The sequence below is a fragment of the Gallus gallus genome, chromosome 4 (genome assembly GCF_016699485.2).
Source record: "Gallus gallus isolate bGalGal1 chromosome 4, bGalGal1.mat.broiler.GRCg7b, whole genome shotgun sequence".
NCBI lineage: Eukaryota > Metazoa > Chordata > Aves > Galliformes > Phasianidae > Gallus > Gallus gallus.
Genome location: NC_052535.1, coordinates 72,384,812 through 72,390,811, shown reverse-complemented (window position 1 = coordinate 72,390,811; position 6,000 = coordinate 72,384,812). Strand labels below are relative to the sequence as shown.

Genomic DNA, 6,000 nt, shown 5'->3' with positions numbered 1-6,000 from the left:
TTGAGAGGTTTAACTCTATTTGAGGCAGATAGCAGAGGCACAGCATACTGAGAGCTGTACAGTCTCCGTGGCCTCATTTTTACATCTAGACATCTTAGTCTTCAAAGACTAAACCAGGTTTTTATATTGTATACAAACATTGTGTACTTAAACTAAATAAAAAATTGTAATCTGACTGCTGTCTCTTGGCCATTCTTCTAAGAGATCCAAGAAGCCAAGCATTCTTTTAGTCTTCCCTGTAAAACAGGCTGTCCAAACCTCTGATAATACTGGTTGCTCCCTCAGAATTATTTGAGCTAGAATGTGATTGTTCTTGAATATGAGTGACCAGAATTGTGATGGACTATTTCAACGAAAATTTTGGAAGTATCTTATATAAATACCATAAATACTTTCTTATCTATCAAAAAAAATGTGGGTCACTCCAGAAGTAATGCCTCCTATTTATTGTCATAGAAACTACAACAGATACAAAGAGTACAATAACTTTATTTGATAGAACAATTTGTTAGTTACAAAACACTCTTTTTCAACATAACCACCACCATTAGCTATTCATTTTGGCCAACAATGAACAAGAGCCTGCATACTGCGCTTGCGAAAATCTTCACGGCCATCCAGAATGTGACTTGTTTTAATGCCACTGTGGCCACTACTGAAATGCACCACCCACCTTCTCACTGTGCTGACATCCACTGTTTGGTCTCCACAAATGCTCAACGAGTGTCAATGAATGTCAGTAGGTGCCACTTTTTACTTGTAGAGGAATTCAGTGACATGCCGTTGCTTCATACACACTCCCATGTCAGACACCATTTTTTTCAGATCAATACTCTGCTGCCGTCTGTCATATGACAGAAAAATGTAATGGAATATTGGTGAGAAGGTTTTACCTCTCTTGCCATACCACCAACATAATCACCACTCTGATGTCATAGGCCAACATAATAAAATAGAAGGCATTATTTTCAGAGCAGCACCCATATTTCACATAGTATCTTTCTAAGATAAATTTGCCTTTCCTTTTGGTCTGATTATATGGTTGATTAGTCACTAAAAATTTATCTCCCTTCTCCTGTTTGCACTACTTGAAATTTCCTATTTCAAATATTCTCATGCAAGTTGTAAATTCATCGTAGCTCCTACAAGTATAACTTGGCATTTTACATTACTTAATTTCACCCAGATTCTATTTCTACAGTTCTCAGGGTGTGGCACTGAGATTCTTTGTCGCCTTATTCAAGGATCTACTTTAATCAGGTTTCAGTAACACAATTACAAATAAGACAAGATGAAAACTTCTTTAAACTATGCTGGGCCTAATTTATCATTATGTTGCTCTATTTATGAGTCACTGTAACTCCATGGAGTTCAACAGAGTTATGAATGTTTAAGTTTGAATTAAAATATGAATCAGACCTTGCAGTGTCCCCTTCCCTAATTGCAGACCACGTTTATTTTCTCTAAAAACTAAATTATTCATGAAGTCAGAGAGTGTACGTATCTTATTTGAACAAATTATAACTAACATACTGAAATAATCAGAATTTGCATTTTTTCCAGAAGTAAATTCTGAGACAGTATCATTTTTAGTTTAGATATAGGGTGGTTAAACTAGAGGATAGCTACTGTTAGTAGTCTAGGGTTGGAACAGAGCAAGGATCCTATAAAACAATTTATAAATATAAAGAAGACTTTTAAAGTCTAAAGTGATTTACTGAAAGCAAGTCAGAAAACTTACGAGGCTATTCTTCTGGTTTAAGCACAACATGCAGAGAAAACAGGGTTCCTAAGGAACATGCTTTGGCAGAGGCCTCTTCCCATTCCTATGATTCTGTGATTCATGAAGAGATGGTTGGGCTCTGCAGGACAGATCCCTGTGGATCCCTTCCAAATCAAGATATTCTGAGATTCTGTGATCATGAAAATTTCCCTCTGCAATGGTGATTTTGAGATGGATAGGTTGAATGGAAGTTCATTGGAAGAAATGACTGACCTGAGTGCCTATGAAAGCAAATGCAATTTATCAATCAAAGTTTAATGTAAAAAAATGAGGTGCAAATAGAGAGATCTGAAGCTATACCACAGTGAAGTACAGAATTTCATCAAGATAATAATGATCTTAAGCTAATGTAAATGTGAAATTTGGAAACAGGATTTTGAAACAGCTCTCAGGAGTTGATAATGTCAGGCTATTCTGACATTTCTAAGGTGCTTCTAAGGTCCTGAAGCTGTCTGCAGTACTAAGAACTCACCAGGAAGGTCCGTGATGGAGGTTGGGCATAGTAGCTCCTCATATTGCCATGAAAAAAATTGTGAGAAGGCTACCAGCTTATATGAAGCAACAAAATGAGATAGAGTAGAATACTTCTGCTGTCTGATCTCTGTATACTTTCTTGCTTCCAATGTACAGGTTAGCTCTCAAGCCAGTGAAATATCTTAGTAGTAGCAATACTTAGAACTGCTGTAATCAGTCCTCCACTTTTGTTCACAGCCCCAAACCTGACCAGCTGCAGGTGGAAATCCTAATACCAGCTATTGCTCAGGGGTGAAATTACCTAGATTTAAGCTTGGATGTAATTTTTTTTTATCAAGGAACCAGATTTTTATGTATGTCATATTCTGAATTAAAATATGTTTTGATAAAGTTAGCATAATGTGTTAAATATCAGTCTGGGAAGTGACAAATTGTGGACAAAAAAACCATACAGCTTGCTTTAAAGGAAAGTAAAATGCTGTATAATCAACTGACAGAGCTTAATGATTGTTTTGTTTTCTGTCTGTTGAAAAGCTTCTGTTTACAAATTTAGGTAAAAAAAGTAATGCTGTAGTTCTTTCTGGAGTTTTAAACCTTTGTTTTCATGTACTATACCTTTTACCAATCAATAAACATACCAGAATAGCACAATTTTAAGAAAACCATCTGTCCACTGTTTATCTCTGATCACATGCTCCAGAAAGGAAAACTGCAGGTAACAAATTGCATCAAACCATCTGGAATAAGCATGATTGATGTAGACAGTACAATACCCAGAGTATTGGTTTAAAACAGAAAGGACTGTGGAATTTTACACTACATAAGACAGCTGGGCATTCTCAAAGAAGCATGGGAAAGGATCCAGTGGTCAGAAATAGTGTGAAAGCCTCTATTTCTGTTTCCCCAGAGGTAAGTACTTTGAAAGGAACCTGTTAATATTTCTGTGATGTCTAATCAACAGCTGGACTTCTAACAGTATAGATGTACCATACAGAAAGTTGCACGTGGACTTCAAAACTCACATTGTTCTAAATGTCATGAGAATTTCACGAGAAATGAAAAAAAACCAGCAATGAGCGGAGTCATTGCAAAGGTATTTAGACACTGTGCACAAGGCAAGAGGCCATCTTACTACCTTTAGGAGGTAAGCAATCATGGTGAGACAGCTTGAATTCTTGGATCTCATGCTAGAGCCTGCTGGGGATATTGGCTGGAAAGTTCTTATAATGGTGGTCACATGTGGGCTAATGATGTTTAATGGTGTAACTTGTGGGGTTTACTAGTGCATGACCTTTCTGCTGTGAGAGAAAGACCCCAGCCACATATGCTGCACATGTAATGTCTTTTAATCCCTCTGTAGACACCCCCAGGGACTGTGGGTACTGTCAGAATTGCCCTGTTTAGGGTCCCCATCTGGACACATTTTCAGCTCTGCAACCTTGAAGTTCTCTCATGCTTTTCATTGATACTCCCCATAATTAGTTATTTTACCTCTCTTTCTGTTTCTTTCCAGCAGAGTTTGAAGATTTGGTTGTGTCTTGGCCAGTGCCAAGAAAAAAAGTGCAATAAAAGGATTGTGTTTAAATCTGCAGAAACTGAGATCCAGCCCAAAGCAAGACAGCGTGAAAATAAGGTAAACTTTTTTTTCTCTAGTTTTCTTCAGATGTAATACCGAGGGGAGAGAAAGAAATTGCAGCAGTATTAAGTACCAATTTTATTTGCAAAACTGATTTTCAGAATTACAGTGTTCTTTTAAAAAACGTACCTGAAGTTTGTAGCAGCTTCCCATGAGAAAAGAGACAACTAAGCCTCAGAATTCTATGTTAAAATAGAACCTTCTACTCCCTTTTCTATTTTAAATATTAGAATACAGGTTTTTGTCAACTAGAAGGTGCACTGATAATTCAGAGGAAGAGCTAGACTCAGGAAGCAGCCATCTCATTTGATGTTCCCAAACAACAGAGGTGACACCTGTGGAAATATGCAGCTGTTTGGGTGAAACATGAGAGTCCTGACTACCCACACCTGCTGTGTAGCTGGCAGCAGGAAGAAATGAGGCCAGGATTTCAATCGCTTTATGGTAGACAGAGTTAGGTACAGGAACTAGGGCTTTGCTACTCAAGGAAATGCTGGTATTCTCTGTAAGGAAGGTCACAAAATAGCTAGAGGGTAAAAAAAAGCAATAGGGGCAACATAGCTGGAATCACAGCAAGGAATCACTCCAATATACACAAATAAAATCGGTGTAAGAGAGGTGGTCATTTTAAGTATGTTCCTCAGAACTTAGCTTATCTAAGTTTCACAGAAGAATGATACTAATGGGTAATTAAAACTTCTTGTTGCTACATTCTTTGTAATGAATGATATAAATATTCAAACTCCACGTTATTGACAAGAACTGTTACGGTCTCTGAGAAAGGAGGAGATTGCATCTGAGATATTTCTCATATAGCAGAATACAGAAGTAAACACTGCCAACTTAGTCACTAGATCTCCTGTCTGTGTCAATATATTTTCTCTTCTTTCAGAAGTAATTATTTCATAGAGATCAGGTGTGACATCCTGGTCCTGTTGGCACCAGTGACAAAACGATCTGTGGCTTCAAATGATTCAAAACATAGAATCCTAGAATCATAAAACCAGACTTTCTGGAGCCCATACTGGACCAAATGCACTGTGCTTGCTAGATGCTGATGGCCCTGTCTCCTGTGAATTTCTCCAGTCCTTTCTGGAAATCACTTTAACTTTTGGTGTTATGTGGTGCTGTCCCACAATTTAATCATGCTGTAATAATAGTAATTGTAGTAAGTGCCTATAATTAATTCTTATAGTGTATTGTTATATTGTTATAATTATATATGTAGTTAATTGTTATTGCTGATCATTACAATTAATATCTGCAAACTATCATAGTAATTTCCTATTCATCCTCTGTGTACTATTAATGACTCCAGGATTGGAGTTACATGTATTGTTGTAACTACTCATATTTCTTCCTTATAAAACAGTTTTCCAAAACGTTATGTCTTCCTTTTTTCAGAAAATCTTTTCCAAGCTGAAAAATCTTAGGTTTTATGTCTCTTTCTGTATATATATAAGAGCTCCAAATCCTCAACAATTTTGTGGTAGCTTTTTCCCACTTATACTGTCTGCTACGGGATGATCAAAGCTGTATATATTTTTCAAGTAATGAACAATATTTACATACAAAATTTATTTTATGACATTGTTTTGATTTCTTTTCTTTTCTTAGTTTCCTTCTAAATGTGCCATGCTTTTGCTTATTTTTGACTACTGCTAACTATAGTTGCTACATTTCCATAAAACCTTCCACGATGACTATTTCTTGATATTCTTCTTGAGTGGTAGCTCATTCAGATACCATTATGTTATAGGAATACTTAGGATGTTCTCCCCATGTACAATTTTTTTATATTTAATATTTTTTTTTGTCTGCCACAATCTGTCAATTCATTCAAGATCTTCAGCTACATATCTTTAGATATCTCCAAAGAATCAATTCTTTGCAGTTTTAAATTTAAATGTAATGAGTAATTTTCTGTCATCTAAAGGCTGCTACCTTATTCCTCATCCTTTTTTTTTTTTTTTTTTTTTTCCAATACCCTTTATTTTATATTCATATTGGACTGTTTGCAAACCAGCATAGATCTCTGTGAACTCTATTGGTAACTTGCCTCAAAAATGTAGTTTGTTCTGATCATTGAGAGCTGAAATGAGATCAG

General features: G+C 36.2%; 1 long non-coding RNA gene across 1 annotated transcript in view; it reads left to right on the top strand.

The window, feature by feature from the left end:
- Positions 1-911: 911 nt before the first annotated feature.
- The window catches only part of LOC112532345, a 166,726-nt gene continuing 161,637 nt past the window's right edge, over positions 912-6,000 (top strand). The window contains exons 1-2 of the long non-coding RNA XR_003074960.3: positions 912-3,401; positions 3,771-3,890. This is a non-coding gene — a long non-coding RNA (uncharacterized LOC112532345). The remainder of the gene's footprint in view (positions 3,402-3,770; positions 3,891-6,000) is intronic.